General features: G+C 39.6%; 1 pseudogene; it reads right to left on the bottom strand.

Annotated features, from left to right (window-relative positions):
- Window positions 1–644: 644 nt before the first annotated feature.
- The window catches only part of LOC137234752 (protein EFR3 homolog cmp44E-like), a 37,898-nt pseudogene continuing 12,276 nt past the window's right edge, over window positions 645–26,266 (bottom strand).

Genomic DNA, 26,266 nt, shown 5'->3' with positions numbered 1-26,266 from the left:
ATTAATTTTTGATTTGTGGTGAACTTTGTTTTCACAACAAGTGGCCTGCCACCACACGGAACGGTTCCAAACCTGGCTGAAAAGGTATTACAGAGTTGCACTTCCACCATTCAACATTATTTTGACGTGTATTGTCGATAATGTTGAGATTCGTGGAATTAAGTATTTTAAATCTCGACCAAATGAATGATTGGTCGAGATATGTAATACGCAACATGTGTGGCGTGTTGTGCTCGATATGTCGTGCGGCATGTAATTCGTGACGTGTAGTGCGTGACGTGTAATGCGGCGTGTGGTGCATGACGTGTAGTGCGGGAGATTCTTGCGCATGAGGCCTAACGTTTGTATTGCAATAATCATTGACAGTCAGACATTAAATGTAGAGATTTTGACGTCTGCTACGCTTTTCCATTTCCTGAATGGGAAAAAAAATCATTGAGGTAAAACAGGCGGTGGTGAGAAAATTTCTATAGTGCGTAAATTTCTATATGAGAAATATGTTAGACATTATTTCATATGGAAAATTTGGTTGAATTCGATTTGCTATCACATTGAATAGATTCGTCTTGCAAAGAGTTTGCTATGTGTAATAAAATTTTTTCGTAACTTTATTAACTAGCAAAAAAAGGCGACTGTTAAAAAATTACCAAAGAAAAGTTATTGTACTTCGAACGAGCTACTGTTTAATTTTATACTTTGTTATATGTAGGTATTTTTAATTAATAATAGAATAGCTCTGGAAAATTTGTCTCATAAATTGGCTTCTCTGCTTGCAGCTGCTGTGTTTTCGTATCACTTTGCGTTATTTGCCTTTCCACTGCTAATGAGTTGAAGAGATCATTGAGACGATTTTGTATCAGATCATGCTTTGGTTCGGTGCGTCGTACCAATTCGTCAAAGTTACTCTCGCGGAATGTACGTACTATTTGCAATTGCTTTTCATGTTGCTCACGTTTCATTGCTTCCGATGGTTCGGCCAGTGCACGTTTCATAGATTCAAAATTATATTCCGGAACAAGTGTTTTCTTCGAAACCCCTGGTGAGCTGGTAATACTCTCACCATCTGCATTGTATGCCGTCATTCAGCGGAACTGTTACGTTGTGGTAATTGTGGATTACTCACTGTGTCTACCCAAGAATGGCGATGGGCTGGATTATCGATTTGATTCAAAGCATATGGCGTACCAGTTTGTAAACGATTTGAATCCATGCCAGCGTTTTGCAGACTTTCAGCTAAATCAATTTTGTCGATTGTTAAATGTGGTAAGCATATATTCATTTTTGTAGATGTTGTCTTTTTAGGATCGAGCAAAGGCGGTAAGAAATATGGTGCTTCCTTTTGCGAGCATCAATTATCTTTTGTGTGTATTCAAGTAAATTATTAACGCCCGTAACACGAGATATAAGCGACAGTAAAGTAATTGCAATACAATGTAAATTACACTTATGCAGCGGTTCCAATTCCAAATCCGATGCAAGAGCGACTTGTTGAATGCTAAGAATGAACAATAGGAATTCTTGTACAGTTTCTCCACACGCCATTTCTACTATTAGTAATGCAGCTGTATTAAAGCTAGAAACAAGCGATTCTATACGATCAGATAAAGCCATACTACCAATCAAAGCTTGCATTATATTAGCACCATATTTATGTGTGAATATTTTGTCCGAACGTGATGGCGGCTCCTGCGACAATGCTGCATAAGGCTTCACAGTCACATGACTCAATACTTTTTCATTTTGATGACGATCAAGCAAAGCTTGAAATATTTGCATAACAATAACACGTTTAGGATCATGTGGAGCACGTGCCATCTTTAATAAAGGTTGAAGAAGTGATGCAGGAAATGCTTTCTCAAATGAAACTGTACTATATTGTGTGCCAACTTTCAGTAGAGATTTTAGAAGTATGTTCTGTAACATCTGATCACCTTTGCTTTTCTTTGAAAGTTCAGGCACCGTATTCATTATAAATAGCATTATTTCAATTTTCTGATAATCAGGATGATGATTGGCAAATTCACCAAGTGCATTAATAAGAGCTTCTTGATACTGGGATTCTTCGTTAGTAATTTCAGTTGTTGTACTAACGCTTGTTCCTAAATGTGTTAGTAAATTATTTATGATATCCAATGCAGAGGGGCCAACACTTTCACCAGCAGCTATAGCTATTATTTTTGATAGAACAACGGCCAATGATGTTCGTGTCTTTGGTGATAATTTGAAGTTGTTATCTAAATGTTGCTTCAAAGTCTCCACAACTGTATATGAATATTGCGGTTGAATCGAAATCATTACAATTCGAAAAGTGTGTATAGCAAATGTGTTCGGTCCCATAACTCGTGTCTATCTAAATGGGTTAATAATGGTTTTAGTACACTGCGAATATGACCAAAAGATGCACGCCCGATTAATTCGCGTAATACTTCTTCTGCTAAAACTGGTGGAGTAATATGAGTGGCATCTTCAACGGGTGTCAAGTCGCCAGAATGCATATTGAACAGAAGCGACGGCACAATTTTCTCCATATGCACCTTGTCCCAAATATTCTCCACTAAATCATCCGTAACGGTCTTGCGTATTACACCTTGTAAACCTTTAATACCAGCCAAGCGAATACTATCACGTAGTTCAATGTTGTCATAGTTTCCATGGCACATAGCGGAAAATTTTGAAATAAAGAACTCATAACGGCGGTGGTACGATGGTGTGTCTTCGTTTATATTTGCAAATTTTACAAACGAGTTTGTTGCCATGATTTGCAGGTTGGGATTAGTGTCCTCCAGTAACTTTTGCACCATCCGCAAAAAAGATTTAACAAACAAATTTAACGTGGTTTGTGCATGACATGCTTGCAGTAGTAGATCCATAGCCTCCATGGCGATTTCTACGAATTTGTAACGTTTTCGTAACGTAACAAGGCCATCCTCCGGATTAACTGGAAATATATTATCTACAAGCCGTTTGTAGCGGGGACGCAGCGCTGAACAACATCCGCAACAACCTTGGGTGGGTCCAACACCGGTTTGGAGACCAAAGCTATATCCGCGCAAAACACTAAAGTTGGGCCAAGATTTTCGAGTGAGGTATCAAAAGACGCGTATTAATCTCGAGAACAATAATCCGAAGGCGTAAAAGAAAAATTGTATCTCCGACATTTTAATTGGTAATCTGATCAAAGTATTAACTAAATGACCATAGTAAATGACTCCTTATAATGAAATATTGGAAATAAATTTTGCACAACTTTCCGAGATTTAGTATCCATTGGGTGCGCCGCGGTTCATCGGACGATACTTTCAAGAAAGAACCTGCGCTAAATAGTAGGCGCTGGTTGCAGGTCTGTCGACATTACAGGGGTAAATATGATTATTGATCGCAGAAATGGCGTTTCTCAAAATTTGTGAAAAATTCAGAGAGCGAAAAGAAGGGTTATTGTTAATTTTAAGGCTTATCAGCTGCACGTGATGATGAAATTGATTGCCGTGCTACAGCAGGGCTGGATATGAACTGTAAGATTTGATAATTTGGGTGTGGGGTTTTAATGTTAACAAGTAAGGAAGGCTAAGTTCGGGTGTAACCGAACATTACATACTCAGCTGAGAGCTTTGGTCAGGACTCTTCGAAGCCTTTGATCCCGGGAGTGAGATTTGGACCCGCAGTCCTACGATGGTTGAAGTGTTACCAGCGTATTCAGCCGCGTCTTGCCGTAGCTGTTAAAAAGTTCTCCCAATTGCCTTCTTTGCATATTTTGTTCTTTTACACGCTACATACATCGTATGTAATTATGTGTTAAAGTTATGCTTGTAGGTAAGGCGGTTTTCAAAGAAACTTGGTAATGTTGCTGTTTGTGTTCCATTTATGGAACTACAACGAATTACCCAATGTTTTCTATTTGTATGAGTTAGGCGGGGATTGCCCGTATCGCTTTAAATGTATGAAAACATTCATTTGAAGCAATTCAATAATTCGTTAAATAATCTGGGAAAACTTTTAAACAACGTGACATCCGGACGGACGAGGCTCAGTATACATAGGTAGTTCATTTTAACTGTTGTAAAGAAATGTAAATAACACATCTGGATACTCATTTAAGTGATCAAAGTTGAAAAAAAAAATATTATACATTTAAGCCCAAGCGGTTGCGGGTGTAATGTGTCAGATATCGCAAACCCAAAAACCCGTTTGAGGAATTTGGCAATAGGCAGTTGAATTTTTATGCTGATGAGAAAAAAAAATGATTCAATTGTATTCTGCGGCAGATAGTGAATCTGCGTTAGGGTGTGTTGGCCTCGTTCGGGGGAACGAGAGCTGGGTTATTTGTGTTGGCCTCGTTCGGGGTGAACGAGAGCTGGGTTTTTTGGGATAAAGGAATATGGACTATTAAAGTTCATTTTCGTTGTCTTTGGGCGGAAGTAGTACCAATTTCGCTATTGGTCTCGTAATTTGTCCTTTGATTGTATTGACGTCAACAACACGTACACGGTTATCGGAACCTGGATGTGTGTTGACGATTCTCCCCATTCTCCACTCGTTTGGTTGTAGGTTATCCTCTTTTATGACGACAAGGTCCCCTGGTTTTAGGTTGGATTGTGGATGTTTCCATTTATACCGTTTCTGGATCTCGGTGAGATATTCCGATTTCCATCTTTTGCAAAAGGTCTGATGAAGGGCTTTCATCTTTTGCCATCGGTTTACAATGGAGGCAGGGTTTTCACTACAGTCGAGTTCAGGTGGAGCTAAAAGATGCCCACCTACGAGAAAATGGCCTGTAGTAAGCGGCTCCAGGTCGTAAGGGTCGTTGGATGAGGGACTTAGAGGTCTCGAGTTGAGGCAGGCCTCAATTCGACATAAGAGGGTTGTAAACACTTCGAGAGTATATTTATGATCGGACGCGATCTTTTTAAAGTGGGTCTTAAAACTTTTTACCCCCGCTTCCCACAAACCTCCCATGTGAGGAGCGCTTGGCGGTATAAAATGCCATTCTAAAGTGTGATGGCTGTATTTATTCAATGTTCCGTCCCTTGCTTCACGCAGAAATGCCTTAAACTCGGATCGTAACGATCGCGAAGCTCCGACAAAGTTAGTACCATTGTCGGAGTAAACGCTTTTCGGACAGCCTCGCCTGGATACAAATCTGGCGAAGGCAGCTAGGAAGGACCCGGTACTAAGGTCGTTTGTCGCTTCGAGAAGGATGGCTTTCGTCGAAAAGCAGACAAACAGGCAAACGTATCCTTTTGAAATTCGACATCCCCTCCCTCGGTAGGATTTTGTATCGAATGGTCCCGCGAAATCTACCCCAGTGTTAGTGAAGGCCCTAGTAAAGGTGGTGCGATCTTTCGGAAGGATCCCCATAAGTTGCGTTTGTGTCCGCTTCCTGTAAATAGTACAGACCTTACAGTTGTGGATAACCGACCTTATCATGACTTTAACGCGTGGGATCCAGTACTGAGTGCGGATATAACGTAGCATCAGCTGGTTCCCTCCATGCAGGGCGGCCTCATGAGAGGATTGAATTATAAGTCTGGATAGCCTGCAAGTATAAGGAAGAATAATAGGATGACTTTCGTTATGGGACATGTCTTTGGATGCCCCAGTCCGCCCCCCAGTTCGAATGATGCCTTCTTTATCTATATATGGGTTCAGGGGTAAAATCTCACTCTTGCCATTTATTAGTTTTCCTGACTTCAAATTTGCGTACTCTTCTTGATAATGTTGCCTTTGGCATACTGTTATCAATCTTCGTGTTGTTTTTTCTATTTCGTCAGAGGCTATCGAATGAGAATCCCTTTTAAAGGAGGATTTAGTTGTTGGGTGCGTATTCTGGAAAAACCGAAGAATATAGGATATAACCCGCAAAGCCCTTGGTAAATCGGAAAACCTATCCAGAAGATCAAAGTTGTTTTTGACCGATGTTGCATGAACTTTGACCCTCTTTTCTTCGATATTCGTGTTGTAATCTTCTTCTTGTGTTGGCCAATTTTCGTTGTCTTCTTGTAACCAAGAAGGTCCCTGCCACCACAAAGAATTGTCGATTAGATCCGAAGCGAGGAGGCCTCTGCTCGCCAAATCTGCAGGGTTTGACGCAGAGTCCACAATGCCGCCATACTTTGTCTCCAACTTTGTCGATGATTTTCGTTATTCGATGTGCCACAAACGTTGACCACGAACATGGTGGTTTTCGGATCCATGCCAGTACTATAGTCGAATCTGTCCAAAGGGTTACTTTAATATTGGAAAGTTGCATATTTTCTATGGCCGACTCTATCATTTCCGCAAGTAGGACTGCGCCGCAGAGTTCCAATCGTGGCAATGATATAGTTTTGACCGGGGCTACTCTCGTCTTGGCCATCAGCAAGTTGGTGAAGACTTGATCCTTCGTTTGTACCCTCAGGAAAACAGTGGCGGCATATGCTTTTTCCGAAGCATCGCTGAATCCGTGTATTTCGACGCTGTCCTTTGGGGTAAAATGAACCCATCGCGGTATGCGGATATCGTTGATTTTTCCGTAATTTTGCATAAATGCGGTCCAACGATCTAAAGTAGTTGGTGATACTTCTTCGTCCCAACCCGTGCCTTCCAACCAAATATTTTGCATTATAATTTTGGCTACAATTACGACTGGTGCCACCAGCCAAGAGGGTCGAAAAGTTTTGCTATCGCAGACAGTATTGACTTTTTTGTTACAGTAGGGTTATTATCAAATGGTTTCGCTGCAAAGTAGAAGTAGTCGAAATGAGCGTTCCATCTGATACCGAGTGCTTTCACCATGCTGGTATCTTCAAACTCAAGAAAATCCTCGCTTAATAAGTGTTGCTTCGGTATACCCTGTAGAATTTTCTTGCAGTTCGTCCATTTTCGCAATGGGAAACCTGCCGATATCTCGATGATATCTCGTCCCTTGTCTTGATTGCAATTTCGATGCTGTGTCCACCGGCGAGTACGTCATCAACGTACATGCAATTTCGCAGGATATCTGCTGCCATTGGATGCGATGTCTCCACGTCATCAGCCAGTTGGTGCAGCGTCCGAATCGCAAGATACGGAGCACAATTAACACCAAAGGTTACTGTTTTCAATTCGTAAATGTTAATTGGGTTTTCGGGGCATTTGCGAAATATGATTCGCTGATATTTTGTTTGGTCTTCTTTGACCCATATTTGGCGATACATTTTCTCTATGTCGCTGTTAAATACGTATTTGAGCAGCCGCCAACGTAGTATAAGAATTGTCAGGTCGGATTGAAGAATCGGACCTGGATATAAGGCATCATTTAGACTTTTGCCATTAGTGGTAGGACAAGATGCATTAAATACGACTCTGACTTTTGTCGTTGTACTTTCCTCCTTTACAACAGCATGGTGAGGTAGGAAGTAACAGTCATTTGAATCTGGCGAAATATTGCCTATTTGTTTCATGTGCCCTAAAGTTTCATATTCGGATACAACTCTATTGTATTCCGTTTGAAGGACTGGGTTTTTCGCAAGTCGTGTCTCGTTGCGATAAAATTGAGAACACGCACTTCTTAATGAGGGGCCTAAGTTAAACTCTTTCCTAAAGGGTAAGGAGACTACGTATTTGCCATCGTTGTTCCGAACTGTTGTGGATTCGTATAGCTCCTCGCAGTAAGTGTCATCGTTATTGATGCTCCTTTTCTTTGGAATTTCCTCTATCTCCCAAAAATCCGCCAATTGTTTATCTAAAGTGACCTCATTGAAATATGAAACTAGGGTCTTATTTGTATCAACCGCATCTGTCCGGCCTGTCAAAATCCAGCCGAACACCGTTTCCTGTGCTATTAATGTGTTTAGCACGTCCTTCCTAATACCGCCTAGCATAATTTGGGGGTATATGTCTCCGCCCAGAATTAAGTCGACTGGCTCATTGACAAAGAATCTTTTGTCAGCCAGTACTAAGTCAGGGAATGCTTGCCTAGTCATTGCGTTTATTTGGCAAGTTGGAAGATTCCCTGTTAATTGTGGCTTGATCGTATTGATCTCGATTAATGGGTTTGTTGGTGACCGCAATTGTATGTTGCACGCTTCTTTTACTTGTGCAGACATTGTATTATTTATGCCCGAAATTTGGGCATGCAGGTGTTTGGATGGCAGATTAATTCTGCGCTTTAGTTTCTCGGTAATAAATGAGCATTCAGATCCGAGTCTATTAGGGCTCTTGCCGAACAGTCAACACCATTAAAACGAATATTGACCTGAGCTGTCCCTAGTAATACCCCTTTATTTGTGTTTGCGAAACATGAGTTCACATTATTAATCGGAGCGTTTTCTCTTTCAGCATTGCGTCGTATTTGAGCTTCCCGTGAGGTGGATGCTCCGATAGTGTCAGAAGTATTTGTTGGTTTTGGCTGATTCGAAATATGGAGCAGCGTATGATGTCTCAAATGACATGCGGCACAGTTCATTTGACTGGTGCACTTTGTCACCGAATGGCCAGCAGAAAGGCAGTTTATACACCCACGGCTGCTCTTAATTTGTTCAAACCGTTTATTGGGTGTTAAACGTAAGAACTTTTCACACTTTGAAATTCGATGTGCAGGACTTTTGCACATCTTACACGTAGGTTTGGCTACACTTGCACTTTCCTGATAGGACCCTAATTTTTTAGCAGATGTATCTGTTGTCGAACGAGATACTTGTCGCTTTAGGTTTTGGAAACGGTATCCCCTCTCAGATCAGTCACGGTTTCTAAGGTTTGGAAACGATTGGATAAGAATCTATCCATATCTGCCCATTTTGAAATTTCCGTTTTGTCTTCAATTGTTTGTTCCCAGAGTGCCAGTGTGGTTTCTGGCAGTTTTGTGGAACATAGATATGTTATAATTGCATCCCAGTTTGATATGTCTATGTGATGACACTGGAGCGCCGAGATGCAATTATTTATTTCACGTTGCAGTTTCTTTATAGAGCTACCGCATTCACTCTCAACTGCTTTCAAACTAAAAAGAATTTTTAATTGGGCGTTTACTAAGATACGTTTATTTTCGTATCTGTCACAAAGATTTTTCCACGCTGTTTCGAAACCGTCTTTCGTTAAAGGACATCGCCCAACTATCTCTTTGGCCTCACCTTGAGTCTTTTGGTTTAAATAATATAATTTTTCTACTGCTTCTAGGTTTTTGTTACGTATATATATAGCAGTGAACATGTCTCTAAATGAAGGCCAAGAAAGGTAATCTCCCTTGAAAACGTCCGTATCACACGGTGGCAGGCGCACGCGATATTCCCTGTCTCCTGAGCTTTCTTCTTTCTTTTCAGCTTTCTCAAGTTTTTCCGAGAGTTCAGCCATCGCTGCCTGGCACTTGAGAAAGCTGAAGTATGCAATTTTGTGCTTCTTTTTGATAGCCGACAGCTCTTTTGCCTCCAGTTCTGAGGAGCTCAAGAGTTCTTCATATGTCTGCTTCGCCTTCTCCCATAGCGATTTCAACTCCTTCTTTTGGACTAAGAGGGTGTGTTTTGTATGGTCTGAAGGGGACATATCATGATAGTCATTTTCAAACTCAGTCACTGCCTCTGCTTGGCGTATATAGGTATCCATTATTAAATGAAAATTTGTCGAAATATTAATTAATTAATTGCCTTTGCAGAGAGTTCTGATTGAAAATGAACTGGAATGAAGGAATGTGTTCGAGAGATTTCTCGGTGAAGTGGCCTCGAAGCTTGCAAGAAAGTTAGTAGTTTGAGGGAATGTCCAATTGCGTGGTGGCAACGGCGCGCACCCACGTAATTGTTAAAAGAAAGTGCTAATGCAGCTGTGTTAACGAATTGTGTAAGCCAATAAGTAATGGCTAGTGAAAAAGTGGTGTTAGTGAAAAAATAAAAAAATGTATGAACGCTCGTTATGGACTTTTTGGTAATTTAACCAAGGACTGTGATCTTTTGTATCACAAAAAATTAGATCAGTCAAACTGATTTGTATATTGCCGCAAGTGAGAATAATAAATTTTTCAATTTTTTTGTTTTAAAAAATTGTATGAGAACTAAGCTTATTGGCCACCCAAACAACAACAACAATATAGGTGTATGTAACTAAGTGCATTTTGTACTATAGCACCAAACTAAATTGCAAACGTATTGCCCGTGTAAATAAGTGCAAGTGATTTGTATGTGAGAAAAAATTTGATTTAATTAAATGTGCGCCTAAATTAAATTTACAGGTTTCTGAATAAGTAACCTTAACAAATGGAATTTTTGTGCTGTGGATTAAATGAATTTTTTCAGATAAATCCTGCAAATGTGAAAATAGAAAAGTGGCGCAAAGCGGTGTTTGAGGATATGTTAACCTTTTAGAGCAGTGTTGTGCTACTTTGAGCTGTGTCCGGAAAATCTTACCGCTGGTGGGGGATTGTTCCGGATAGTCACATGGCGTGTTGCACAAACTTTACATAACTGCGTTAAGCGCCTTTTGTCCTATTTTTGCACAAAATAAGACTTCTTACTTCACGAACAAAAATCACTTGCACTGTTTAATATAAAGAGTCACTTTGTAATTTGTAATTTTATTTTGAAATTTTATTAAAAGTGAAATTAAAAGAAAACCCTACCTAGCACGGAATATTTTTAAACCACGTACCTTTTATCAAAGTGTTGATCCGGAGTAATCGAATGTGATTAAAATATTGTTGTTGGATGTTTCCAAGGTACCACCAAAAGTGTATCAGTTGTATATTGGCTGTTGTTATCTTCAATATAAATTCACTGGTATCACCACGAAGGTTGTATCACCATGAATAATTGCTGATATTTGACGTTGAGATTAATGGTTTTTCATGTGTATTATCACTTCCTTGCTTTAATGCCTAGAGAGTTGAGTGGACTGTAATTGTGTGACTGGTTCTCTTTACCGGCGCGGTAAGGACCATGAACAAATGCGTGGTGGCAACGGCGCGCACCCACGTATTTGTTAAAGATTAGTTAAGGCGAAAAAAGGGGAAGAAAATAAAAACACCAAAAAGGTTTCGTATTAATAAAAAAAGAATTCACAGTGTTTTTTTATTCAATGTATATAAATACAACAAGTGTTAAGGAAGATTTTAACAGATGTTGTGAAAATGAAAATATTAAATATATTTTCGGAAATTATTAAATATATTTTATGAAATTGACAACTTAAGTGAACGGGCTATTACGTGTACCTTTGCTGGCTGCTGAATTCAAAGAGGACGAGACTCTTTGCTACATGAGCCGATGAACCTACGATACAGCTCCTTCGTTGGGTTTCCCGGCAACAAAGTTGCCGTACCGCGGGCTCACAGAGGTAAAATCTTAAGATACCTACGTACCACCACTCACACATGCCTGTGTGTATAGTGATCACAAGAATATGTGGGTAGTAGTAACGAAGGAAAATAAACAAAGAAAGTTATGTTACGAGGGGGGGGGGGGGGGGGGGGAGATATATTTAGGCCTGTGGCCTAAACAGTGCGGTTATGAGCTCTGCATTCTCAGCTTTAAGCAGGTTAATTTCACTCACTAAAGATACTAGTGTTTGTTCCATATTAACATTATTAACAACACTTCGCTCATTATCATTGTTTACAGTATCGACAATTGAGTCATTGCACAGCGCAGACAAATTCAATCACTGTATTTTGAGTTGTATTTATTGTTGATGTAGCACTGACAGTGGGGGGTGGCGGGCGAATAGAGCGACGTCGTTCACATGCACAAACCTTGCAATAGAAAGCATTATTGGCTTCTCTCAAATATTCGAGATCAGTAGGCAAAGCACCGGTACATTGCAAATGAAAAAATTCACTGCACTTAACGCATTGAATTTTAGGTTGACCGCGATCGACCCTATTTCCACAAGTACACGGCATTTTGTATTAGGTATTCAACTAAAACAAAAACAATCAAAAATGATTTAATATTTACAAAAATACAAGCGAGCGCTTAGAAACACGTCCGAACAGCGCGAAGGTTGAATATATAAGAACACGCTAAAGATTTGCAATATGTCCAGAGTGTTGTGGAGCAACTGTGCCTTAGTAGGTTGCCTTCAATCTGATTGTCGACGACTAAATAAAATATAAAATATATGTCTACTCTTTCACTCATTAAGTTATTCATTCATTTGTACAAACATATATTTCAACCCGTTTTGGAATGTTTAAAATATATTGACTCTTACATACATATTCATACAATTGTACATACGTATATTTTGGCTCACTTTGGTACGGCATGAGATTCTATTGACACATTCATTCATTTGTACAAACATATATTTTGTACACCGTGCATCATACGGTAACTTGAGCCTTGGTATTCCACTGTTTAGAGTTTGCCTGCGACAAGCCTTTACCTGTAGACAAATTATTAGCACGATTCATTTATGCTTGCGTTGCACATTCCACAGCCAATTTTAATTATGCTTAGAATGCAGTTCCCAGGGAACTGAATTGAATGCATATGTGTGTTATACTTAGTTTGTAAGTATTAGTGTAAGTAAGTCTTTTAGCTCATAGAAATTTTGTATAAAAGAAAACAACTTTTGAATAAAGAACAGAATTCAACCTGCTGCCGTTTCAATTGGTAGTAAATTATATTTGGTGCCGCTAACTGGGCACTGCAACCAAGATTTCGATTTCTCTTATCCGCAAACATTACACAGTGACCCAAAGATCTTAGGGGTAACGTTCGATAATACTCTGACCTTCAAGGCGCATGCCACCAAAATTGTATCTAAAGTACAAAGCGGCAACAAAATCCTCAACACGCTTGCCAGCAGCACCTGGAGAAAAGATAAAGAAACGTTGCTAACTACGTACAAAGAAGTTGGCCGGTTGCTCATGAGCTACGCGTCACCAATTTGGTCGCCTGTTCTTAAAAAAAGTACTTACTGGAAAAGGCAGTAGGCCTGTCAAAATGCTGCAATCAGAACTGCCACCGGATATCTCCTTATAACCCCCGAATACCACCTACATATTGAAGCCAAAGAGCTCAATATTAACGAGCACAACGAAATGTTGAATAGGCAGTTTTCGCTAAATTGTCACAAACTGGGAAATCCTAGCAAACAGCTCCTTGTTCTGGCCCCGCCTCCACGGGGTATTGCCTCCAACGAGGCCCTCGCTTACCGGCATCAATTCGGCTCCTACTGGATTCCGTCCTCGTGGAGGGCGCCAAGGAGCTGTTGGCAATTATCTTCGCATGCCACCGATTTCATTATTTTTTTATGGACGTGAATTTACAGTAGAAAGTGATCACAAGCCATTAGATACATTTGTCAAGCGTGATATTGATGATGTGACAATGCGACTTCAGCGAATATTCATGGCACTTTTGAAATATCCCAGCATGGCTTTTGTTTACAAGCCCGGCAAAGAAATGCTTGTGGCCGACTGCTTTTCACGAGCCCAACTACCAGAGTGTCAGGAGAGACAGATTTAAAAGGATTTATTCATTCAGTAACGAAATCGGTGTGTTTATCGAAACTAAAATATGATTTGTATCGTTCAATCATTGAGCGTGATGAGAAATTTGTACGGATTTGTCGATGTGTTGAGAACGGTTGGCCAAGTTATCGTCTACTGGACGAAATGAGCCACGATTTTTATCGATTCAAAAAAGAACTACATTTTGAAAGCGGCTTACTTTTTCGCGATCATCGACTAGTAATTCCATCAGAAGGCCACCGTGGTGCGATGGTAGCGTGTTCCGCCTACCACACCGCATGCCCTGGGTTCACACCCCGGGCAAAGCAACAATAAAATTTTAGGAATAAGTTTTCTCAATTAGAAGAAAATTTTTCTAAGCGGGGTCGCCCCTCGGCAGTGTTTGGCAAGTGCTCCGAGTGTATTTCTGCCATGAAAAGCTCTCAGTGAAAACTCATCTGCCTTGCAGATGCCGTTCGGAGTCGGCATAAAACATGTAGGTCCCGTCCGGCCAATTTGTAGGGAAGATCAAGAGGAGCACTACGCAAATTGGAAGAGAAGATCGGCCTAAAATCTCTTCGGAGGTTATCACGCCTTACATTTATTAATTTACTAGCCTTTACCCGCGGCCCCGTCCGCAAGGAGAAATTTATATATATGGGCTATTCGCGTTAGTCTGCTTATCAAGTTATCTGTTTAAAATTTTGCTTTCTGTCTAATGCATTTTATTTTTGTAATTGAGTAAAAAAAAGAACTAAATGAGCTGATAACCTGATAGGATCCCAAATGATCCCGAAATTATCCAGAAAAAGCTGCGAAATGACCCCCACGCTATCGCGGACGGATCCCGAAAACCATCCAGAAATGCCCCGAAAGGGTCTCCAAAAGTTCCCGGAAAAGTCCCAAAAAAAACCCGAAATGACAACGACACGATTCTAGACGTATCCAGAGAACCACACAGAAATGATCCCTGATCCCGAAATAGTCCGGAAATGACCCAGATGGGATCCCGCACAGATCCAGAAATGATCCCGGAAGGGTCCAAAAACTATCCCGGAAAAGTAACAAAAAATCCCGAAATGGCTCCTACGGCATCCCGGACGGATCCAGAAATGATCTCGGAAGGGTCCCCAAATGATCCCAAAATGATCCCGAAATTACCCTGATCGATTCAGCAAACCATCAAGAAATTATACCGGAAGGGTCCCCAAATGATCCCGAAATAAAACAGAAAAAGTCACGAAACGACCCCTAGAGGATCCCCAAATGATCCCGTATTAGCCCCGAAAAGGTCCCGAAATAACCCCGACGGGATCCCGGACAAATCCCGAAAACCATTTAGAAATGATCCAGAAATAGTCTCGGAAAAGTCCAGAAATTACCCTGACGGGTTCCCGGACGAATCCTGAAAGCCATCCTTAAATGATCCTGAAAAAGTCCCGAAATGACCCTGAGGGGACCCCGAAAGGATCCCGAAAACTATCCAGAAATGATGTCGGAAAGGTCCTCAAATGATCTCCTAGTAGTTCCGAAAAGACCCTGACGGGATCCCGAACGGATCCCGACAACTATCTAGAAATAATGCCGAAAGGGCCCGCAAATGATCCCGTATTATTCGAGAAAAAGTCCCGAAATGACCCCCACGGGATGCCGGACGAATCCCAAAAACCATACAGAAATGATGCCGGAAGGGACCACAATCTATCCAGAAATGATGCCAAAAGGGTTCGCAAATGATCCCGTATTAGTCGAGAAAAAGTCCCGAAATGACCTCGACGCGATCCCGGACGAATCCCAAAAACCATCCAGAAGTGATGCCGGTAGGTATCCCAAATGATCCCGAAATAGTCCCGAAATGACCTCGTCGGCATCCCGGTCGGATCCCGAAAATTATCCAGAAATGATGACGGAAAGGTCCCCAAATGATCCCCTAATGGTCCCGAAATGACCTTGATGGGATCCCGGACGGATCCCGAAAACAATCCAGAAATGATTCCGAAAGGGTTCCCAAATGATCCCGTATTAGTCGCGAAAAAGTCCCGAAATGACCCCGACGGGATCCCGGACGGATCCCGTAAACCATCCAGAAATGATGCCGAAAGGGTTCCCAAATGATCCCGTATTAGCCGCGAAAAAGTCCCGAAATGGCCCCGACGGGATCCCGGACGGATCCCGAAAACCATCCAGAAATGATGCCGGAAGAGCCCCCAAATTATCCCGAAAAAGTCCCCAAATGACCCCGACGAGATCCGGGACGGATCCCGAAAACCATCCAGAAATGATGCCGAAAGGGGTTCCCAAATGATCCCGTATTAGTCGCGAAAAAGTCCCGAAATGACCCCGACGGGATCCCGGACGGATCCCCAAAACCATCCGGAAATGATGCCGGAAGAGCCCCCAAATGATCCCGAAAAAGTTCCCAAATGACCCCGACGAGATCCCGGATGGATCCCGAAAACCATCCAGAAATGATGCCGGAAGAGCCCCCAAATGATCCCGAAAAAGTCCCCAAATTACCCCGACGAGATCCCGAAAACCATCAAGAAATGATGCCGAAAAGGTCCCCAAATGATCCCGTATTAGTCGCGAAAAAGTCCCGAAATGACCCCGACGGGATGCCGGACGAATCCCGAAGACCATCCAGAAATGATGCCTAAAGGGACCAAAAATAACCCCGAAAAAGTCCCGTAATGATCCCGGCAACCATCAAGAATTTATCTCTCGAAGGTACGCAAATGATCCCGAAAGTACCCCGACGGGATTCCGGACGGATCCCGAAATTCATCCAGAAATGATGCCGGAAGGGTCCCCAAACGATCGCAAAATAATCCCGAAATGATTCCGGAATATTCCCGAAAATGTCCCAAAATAACCCCGACGGGATCCCGTACGGATCCCGAAAACTATACAGAAATGATCCCGGAAGGGTCTCCATATGACCTTTACGGGATTACAAATAAGGTTAAGCTAATTATAAAACCATGTTAATAAGGCAGCAGGTGCATTGGAGCGAATGAAAAGTTACATAGAAACATACAGGTAAAGCTAATAAAAGCGTGCTAATAAAAACAAATGATGGAGGGTGGATGGCGGGAGGAGAAGGGGAGGACCACTGATCGTTTTTCCAAAATTGTTTAGATCTCGATCTGTATGTACCAGATACCAAAAACTATTGATTTAGGAGAAAATGTATATTGAGTTATAACAATTTATAGATTTTACACCAGAGGAGGAGAGAAGGGGGAGAGGGGGGGCGGAGGGTGTCACTGCTCATTTTGTAAGCCCTCGATTTATTTGACCCATTGACTCTGTAATATTGGTGAAGGCCCGTATACGTAAAGTTATAATGTGTAAAAATAATTAAAAAGTAATTGTTCGAAGGGGTCGTGGGAACCCCACCCCAATTTCCATGTTAAAAAAAAAATTTGGCTAGTAGACTATTGTCTGTGTTCCAAATTTCATCAAAATCCGTGTAGCTATTCTGGCGTGATTCAGTCGCAAAGACGAAAAAATATAATAATTAAATTATAACTGTTCCTAGGGGGCGGGGACCATGCCCCTTTTCAAAAATATATAGCTAGTAGATCCTTCTAGACTATTGGCTATATGTGTGCAAAATTTCATCCAAATCGGTCCAGCCGTTCTTGCGTGATTGAGTCACAAAGACAAACGTCTGGACAAACATCCAAACATCCAAACATCCAAACATCTTAACATCCAAACTTTCCCATTTATAATATATATTAGATTAGATTTTTTAATTCCTTCAGAATTACGAGACAAACTCAGCAAATGGCTACACGCAACACATCTTGGGATCGAAAAGACCCTTGCACGTGCAAGAATGCATTATTATTGGCCTCATATTCACTTGAATAAAAGACTCTGAGGTATCATGTAATTGCTTAGTAATGTTAACTGAAATTTAATATTTCGTTCTTAATGTCCATTAATAAAGAAAGCGCGTAATAATAATGCTTGTTCGATACCGAGCAAGCAACATTAGATTAATTAAAAGATTGTTTTGTCACTGGGCGTCGCCACTAGTTCTTTGACATATTTGTATAGTTGTAGAACGCACCCATCAAGGTTTTTCATCATCGTATATTGAGCGCCTCAGTTGAGCATCAACCATCTTCGTGACAACATCATAGCATCAAATAAACGACACATGGTTATTACACATAAAGTACAAGAGTCTATTAATTCAAATAATTACCCCAATTATTACACCCGAGCAGTGGAAAATGGGAAGGATAATTCCACTCGTCATATCGACCGATATCACTCCTTTCGCCTGAAGCGAAGACATTGGAAACCTTCTTGTACCCTCATCTCACTGCAAATCATGGCCTAGCCACGCACCCACATGGCTTCCGCAAAGTGTACAGCACCATCATCGCGCTAAACGCCATAAACACCCAGATTAATTACGGAAAACCTAGGAAAATTAAACAGGGGATACCACAGGGTGGTGTCTTGTCCCTGCTTCTTTTTAATTTCTACATATCAACCCGCCCTTCCCCCCCAGAAAGAGTTAAAATCATTTCCTATGCCGATGACTGCATGATTATGGCAACGGGACCTGGCCCTTCAATTGGTGATTTAGTTTCTAAAATACACAGCTATGTCCCTGATATTTCTAATTTCTTCACCTAGCGTTATCACCTATAAAATCCACGGCCCACTCTGTTTACGACGTGGAAGGAACAGATGTCGCAAATATTGGACGTTCACGTCGATGGTATCACACTACCGAGTATCAGTTGTAGCATTCACTCATTAAGTTATTCATTCATTTGTACAAACATATATTTCAACCAGTTCTGAATGTCTTAAAATATATTGACTCTTACATACATATTCATACAATTGTACATACGTATATTTTGGCTCGCTTTGGTATGGCGTGACATTCTATTGACACATTCATTCATTTGTACAAACATATATTTTGTACACCGTGCATCATACGGTAACCTGAGCCTTGGTATGCCACTGTTTAGACCTTGCCCGCGACAAGCCTTTACCTGTAGACAAATTATTAACATGATTCATTTATGCTTGCGTTGCACATTCCACAGCCAATTTTAATTATGCTTAGAATGCAGTTCCCAGGGAACTGAATTGAATGCATATATGTGTTATATTTAGTTTGTAGGTATTAGTGTAAGTAAGTATTTTAGCTCATAGAAATAAAAAAAAACAACTTTTGAATAAAGAACAGAATTCAACCTGCTGCCGTTTCAATTGGCAGTAAATTCTATCTGGTGCCGCTAACTGGGCACTGCAACCTAGATTTCGATTTTCTCTTATCCGCAAATATTACATGGCGATCCTGCCAGTTCTTTTTAGGCAAACTGCTGTTTACAATGCAGTCTGCTAAACATCTTTAGCAGTACGCTCCCAAATATTACATGGCGATCCTGCCATTTCCTTATTATCCTTTAGAACTGCTGAATTAAATAGGCAGCTTCCCTCGTCTGCTGCTTGAAATATAGGCAGACTTCCTCTAAAAAATCCTGCAAAATTTGAAACAGGACAAAATATCAAAATTACGGCGACATACAAAAAAAAAAAAAATGTCGAGGAATTACCGATAAACAGACACACATCAAGAAGATAGCAGATTATTATGAACACATGGAATTGAAGCGTAAGGCATAGAGTAATGGAATAGACACACATCAAGAAGGCATGGAATAGATCTTAGGATGCAGACACACATCAAGAAGACAAACGGAGATAGCAGATTATGTATGTAATTATCTAGGTAGTTTATTTTAAAAGCATTTGGCAACCTAACGGCTGCCAGGTTACGGGCAAAAATTAGATTTTTGCTAATAAAATTAAGAATTTTTTTTTCTTCTCACACTAACTTTTTCAATGAACGAAATCAATAATCAAAAAGAATTTGACACATTATTCACGCATTGTTGTAAAACAATTGAGGAAGAAGTAAATAAATTAGAAAAAGAAGCAGAAATAATTAAACAAGGCCCTAAGGCAATTAGCATAGAAGAATATAGGCGTAGAATAAAACAACAAAAAATTGGGGAACCAAAGATTCCGAAACCCACTAAAAATAAAAGAAAAAGAGGAGGAAAAAATTTAACATAAGAAAGGCTGTAGCCATATTGTATAAAGAAATTAATTTGACAACAAACACGGAGGAAAGGATACGTCTAAAAAATAAAATTAGGGAAGTATAAAAGAATTTTTGTTTAAAGGAAAAATTTTTTAAATTATAATGCCGAACAAAAACCCAATCACTACGCTTGAGAATAAAATAGAAAAAAAGATTTAGAAAGGGAGTTAAAATGGCTAAAAGGTTTTTGGAAAGATATTGGTATGACTAGGGAACCAAATATGGAGGTTGTTATTAATCCTACTACAAGAATCGAGGAAACCAGACGCATGCTGATAGTGTATAACCTTACAGAACATAAATAAATATATATACAAAAAAAAATTTTTTTAACAATTATTATTTCAAAATTGGGAGGCAAAGCAGATGGTCCAGACAAAGTCTAAACCCAAAAAAAAAATATATATATATATTTTTTACCTCGATGGGCAAATGGGAAACTATTCTCAACACACTTGTGGAAGAAAAATTTTAGCAGAAAAAGCTTATAAATGTATTAATAAAAATATAAGCATACAAAGAATAACCATTTTAAAACTCCTCACGACAATATTACTGTCATTGAATAATATGGGCAAATCTATGCAAGAAATACATAGCAAATTAACTGCCAGCCATCAACTAGAAGCAGAACAAATTTTTTCCGCTGTTAGAGATAAATTAGTATCCTCATTAGGTAGATATAACATTGAAGCATTAGTCCCAACGTCATTTGAAGGAGAGATAGAAATTGATTTCGCTAGCTTATTACCTGAAACTCAACCAAATCTAGGGGAAACTCCAAAAATTGAAATTTTTAATAAAACCTCACAAACTGAAAGCAACAAAATGTCACAAACAATAGTCGAGTTTTTAAAGACTGCTTCATCAGTTTTGCCAGAATTCGATGGTAAAGCTGAAAACTTGAATAGCTTTTTGGATGCTTTGGATATCTTAGAACAAATTAAGGATACCCGTGAGGCTGTAGCGGTTTCGATGATAAAAACCAAGCTGAAAGGAACAGCCAGAAACCTAATAAGCACTGAAAGCTCAATTGAGGAAATAAAACAAAAATTAAAAACAGCAATTATGGGTGAATCAGTTGAAGTTCTGGCAGCAAAATTCCTGAATATCCAACAGCGCGGTAGAACTGCAAATCAATACACGGCTGAAATTGAAAAGCTCACCAAATCGTTGGAAGGAGCAGAGTTAGCAACCAAGTATGCTACACAATCAGCTGTGAAAGTTATGTGTAAAAATTGCTCCAACTATAAAGTAAAAAGAATTATGCAAGCTGGAACGTTCACAACAATGAACGAAGCTATATCAAAATTTACTAACAGTTGCACAGAAGTAACTGGAAATACAAATTCAATATTACATATTCGCCAACAAAATCAGTTCTGAGGTAACTTCCGCAGGAGTTACCAAAACAATAATTATAGAGACGTTCTTCCAATACCTATAACAATAATAACAATAATAATAATAAACGACAAAATAACCAAAGATCTGGTCGAAATTTCGGATCGCGAGGAAATACCCGCAATAACACCAGAAATATCCGAAATGTTACACAACAGGAAAACCAACAAACTCCACCTCAATAAATAAAAAAATTTATATTTTCAATTTACACCTTAATAGCTACATATGTTCCAGAATAATTCTGAATGAATCTGGAATATTGGGATTAGATTTCATTAAATAATATAATAGCATTTTAAATTATCAAACAGAAGGTCTAATACTAAGACCATATGACTACCCAGAAAACATAATAATTCAGATGACTAACAAACCAACAATTAATAGTATTTCAATTCCCGCACGATCAGAAGTAGTTCGACAAATTCACATCGAAAATAACAATTCAGATTTACTAATCCCACAACAAAAATTGTCTGAAGGTATTTTTATTGCAAACACACTAGCAAATTCACAACAAACATTTGTTAGAATTATAAATACAACAGATAAAAATGCAACACTTCAAGATTTTAATATTCGTACAGAAAATTTGAATGATTATACAATAGGTAAAAATAAACAAGTAAGGAAAGCTAAGTTCGGGTGTAACCGAACATTACATACTCAGTTGAGAGCTATGGAGACAAAATAAGGAAAATCACCATGTAGGAAAATGAACCTAGGGTAACCCTGGAATGTGGTTGTATGACATGTGTATCAAATGGAAGGTATTAAAGAGTATTTTAAGAGAGAGTAGGCCATAGTTCTATGGATGGACGCCATTTAGGGATATCGCCATAAAGGTGGACCAGGGCTGACTCTAGAATTTGTTTGTACGATATGGGTATCAAATGAAAGGTGTTACTGAGCATTTTAAGAGGGAGTGGGCCTTAGGTCTATCGGTGGACGCTTTTTCGAGATATCGCCATTAAGGTGGACCAGGGGTGACTCTAGAATGTGTTTGTACGATATGGGTATCAAATGAAAGGTGGTAATGAGTATTTTAAAAGGGAATGGGCTTTAGTTCTATAGGTGAACGCCTTTTCGAGAAATCGCCATAAAGGTGGACCAGGGGTGACTCTAGAATATGTTTGTACGATATGGGTATCAAATGAAAGCTGTTAATGAGTATTTTGAAAAGGAGTGATCCTTAGTTCCATAGGTGGACGCCGTTTCGAGATATCGCCATAAAGGTGGACCAGGGGTGTCTCTAGAATGTGTTTGTACGATATGGGAATCAAATGAAAGGTGTTACTGAGCATTTTAAGAGGGAGTGGGCATTAGGTCTATAGGTGGACGCCTTTTCGAGATATCGCCATTAGGGTGGGCCAGGGGTGACTCTAAAATGTTTGTACGATATGGGTATCAAACGAAAGGTGTTACTGAGCATTTTAAGAGGGAGTGGGCATTAGGTCTATAGGTGGACGCCTTTTCGAAATGTCGCCATTAGGGTGGGCCAGGGGTGACTCTAGAATGTGTTTGTATGATATGGGTATCAAATGAAAGATGGTAATGAGTATTTTAAAAGGGAGTAATCCTTAGTTCTATAGGTGGACGCCTTTTCGAGATATCGCCATAAAGGTGGACCAAGGGTGACTCTAGAATGTTTGTACGATATGGGTATCAAACGAAAGGTGTTACTGAGCATTTTAAGAGGGAGTGGTCATTAGGTCTATAGGTGGACGCCTTTTCGAGATATCGTCATTAGGGTGGGCCAGGGGTGACTCTAGAATGTTTGTACGATATGAGTATCAAACGAAAGGTGTTACTGAGCATTTTAAGAGGGAGTGGGCATTAGGTCTATAGGTGGACGCCTTTTCGAGATATCGCCATAAAGGTGGACCAAGGGTGACTCTAGAATGTTTGTACGATATGAGTATCAAACGAAAGGTGTTACTGAGCATTTTAAGAGGGAGTGGGCATTGGGTCTATAGGTGGACGCCTTTTCGAGATATCGCCATAAAGGTGGACCAAGGGTGACTCTAGAATGTTTGTACGATATGAGTATCAAACGAAAGGTGTTACTGAGCATTTTAAGAGGGAGTGGGCATTAGGTCTATAGGTGGACGCCTTTTCGAGATATCGCCATAAAGGTGGACCAAGGGTGACTCTAGAATGTTTGTACGATATGAGTATCAAACGAAAGGTGTTACTGAGCATTTTAAGAGGGAGTGGGCATTAGGTCTATAGGTGGACGCCTTTTCGAGATATCGCCATAAAGGTGGACCAAGGGTGACTCTAGAATGTTTGTACGATATGGGTATCAAACGAAAGGTGTTACTGAGCATTTTAAGAGGGAGTGGTCATTAGGTCTATAGGTGGACGCCTTTTCGAGATATCGTCATTAGGGTGGGCCAGGGGTGACTCTAGAATGTTTGTACGATATGAGTATCAAACGAAAGGTGTTACTGAGCATTTTAAGAGGGAGTGGGCATTAGGTCTATAGGTGGACGCCTTTTCGAGATATCGTCATTAGGGTGGGCCAGGGGTGACTCTAGAATGTTTGTACGATATGAGTATCAAACGAAAGGTGTTACTGAGCATTTTAAGAGGGAGTGGGCATTGGGTCTATAGGTGGACGCCTTTTCAAGATATCGCCATAAAGGTGGACCAAGGGTGACTCTAGAATGTTTGTACGATATGGGTATCAAACGAAAGGTGTTACTGAGCATTTTAAGAGGGAGTGGGCATTAGGTCTATAGGTGGACGCCTTTTCGAGATATCGCCATTAGGGTGGGCCAGGGGTGACTCTAGAATGTTTGTACGATATGGGTATCAAACTAAAGGTGTTACTGAGCATTTTAAGAGGGAGTGGAAATTAGGTCTATAGGTGGACGCCTTTTCGAGATATCGCCATTAGGGTGGGCCAGGGGTGACTCTAGAATGTTTGTACGATAAGGGTATCAAACGAAAGGTGTTACTGAGCAATTTAAGAGGGAGTGGGCATTAGGTCTATAGGTGGACGCCTTTTCGAGATATCGCCATTAGGGTGGGCCAGGGGTGACTCTAGAATGATACGATATGGATATCAAATTAAAGGTATTAATGAGGGCTTTAAAAGAGAGTGGCCCTTAGATGTATATGTGAAGGCGTTCTCGCGATATCGACTAAAATGTGGACGAGGTGATCCAGAAAATCATCTGTCGGGTACTGCTAATTTATTTATATATGCAATACCACTAACAGTATTCCTGCCAAGATTCCAAGGGCTGTTGATTTCGCCTTGTAGAACTTTTTCATTTTCTTCTACTTAATATGGTAGGTGTCACACCCATTTTACAAAGTTTTTTCCAAAGTTATATTTTGCGTCAATAAACCAATCCAGTTACCATGTTTCATCCCTTTTTTCGTATTTGGTATAGAATTATGGTATTTTTTTTCATTTTTCGTAATTTTCGATATCGATAAAGTGGGCGTGGTTATAGTCGGATTTCGGCCATTTTTTATACCAAGATAAAGTGAGTCCAGATAAGTACGTGGGCTAAGTTTAGTAAAGATATATCGGTTTTTGCTCAAGTTATTGTGTTAACGGCCGAGCGGAAGGACAGACGGTGGTCTGTGAATAAAAACTGGGCGCGGATTTCACCGATTTCGCCCATTTTCACAGAGAACAGTTACCGTTAAAGAATCTATGCCCCTAACAAATTTGAGAAGGATTGGTAAATTTTTGTTCGACTTATGGCATTAAAAGTATTCTAGACAAACTAAATGAAAATGGCCGGAGTCACACCCATTTTGAAATTTTCTTTTATTTTTGTATTTTGTTGCATCATATCATTACTGGAGTTGAATTTTGACTTAATTTACTTATATACAGTAAAGGTATTAAATTTTTTGTTAAAATTTGGATTTAAAAAAATTTTTTTTTAAAAAGTGGGCGTGTTCTTCATCCAATTTTGCTAATTTTTATTTAGCACATATATAGTAATAGTAGTAACGTTCCTGCCAAATTTCATCATGATATCGTCAACGATTGCCAAATTACAGCTTGCAAAACTTTTTAATTACCTTCTTGTAAAAGTGGGCGGTGCCACGCCCATTGTCCAAAATCTTACTAATTTTCTATTCTGCGTCATAACGTCAACCCATCTACCAAGTTTCATCGCTTTAACCGCCTTTCGCAATGAATTATCGCATTTTTTCGGTTTTTCGAAATTTTCGATATGGAAAAAGTGGGCGTGGTTATAGTCCGATATCGTTCATTTTAAATAGCGATCTGAGATGAGTGCCCAGGAATCTACATACCAAATTTCATCAAGATATCTCGAAATTTACTCAAGTTATCGTGTTAACGGACGGACGGACGGACATGGCTCAATCAAATTGTTTTTCGATACTGATGATTTTGATATATGGAAGTATATATCTATCTCGATTCCTTTATACCTGTAGAACCAACCGTTATCCAATCAAAGTTAATATACTCTGTGAGCTCTGCTCAACTGAGTATAAAAACTCGAAAATGATGCCAACAATAAGGAAAAATTAGAAAGATTAAATAAAAATTTTCCAAAGTTTGCAAATAGAGCACTTAATGTATTATGTGCAGAATTCATTGACATTTTTTCATTGGAAACAGAACCAATTACGACTAATAATTTTTACAAACAAAAACTTCATATGAAAGACAATAACCCAGTCTACGTAAAAAATTATAGAATATCAGAAGCTCATAAAAGTGAAATTAATAAACAAGTAAATAAATTAATTAAAGATGACTTATTAGGACCTTCAATCTCAGTATTTAATAGTCCAATTTTATTAGTACCGAAAAAATCACTCCCGAACAACCAAGAAAAAAGATGGAGAATAGTTGTAGATTACAGACAGGTAAATAAAAAATTAACTCAGATAAATTCCCTTTACCAAGAATTGATGACATACTAGATCAACTAGGAAGAGCTAAATATTTTTCATGCTTAGATTTAATGTCTGGATTTCACCAGATTGAACTCAGCGAAGAATCAAGAGATATCACATCTTTTACAGCAGACAATGGTACTTATCGTTTTAAAAGATTACCGTATGGCCTTAAAGTAGCACAGAACTCATTCCAAAGTATGATGACATTAGCATTTGCAGGCTTAAAACCTTCACAAGCATTCCTATACATGGACGATTTGGTCGTATTAGGATGCTCCGAAAATCATATGATTAAAAATTTACGAGATGTTTTCGCAACTTGTAGAAAAAATAATTTAAAATTACATCCTGATAAATGTTTATTTTTCAACCAAGAAAAACTTACCTGGGTCATAAATGCAAAAGCAAAG

This window comes from Eurosta solidaginis, chromosome X (genome assembly GCF_040869045.1).
Source record: "Eurosta solidaginis isolate ZX-2024a chromosome X, ASM4086904v1, whole genome shotgun sequence".
NCBI lineage: Eukaryota > Metazoa > Arthropoda > Insecta > Diptera > Tephritidae > Eurosta > Eurosta solidaginis.
The sequence above is the reverse complement of the archived record's forward strand: the minus strand, read 5'-3'. Positions and strand labels throughout refer to the sequence as shown.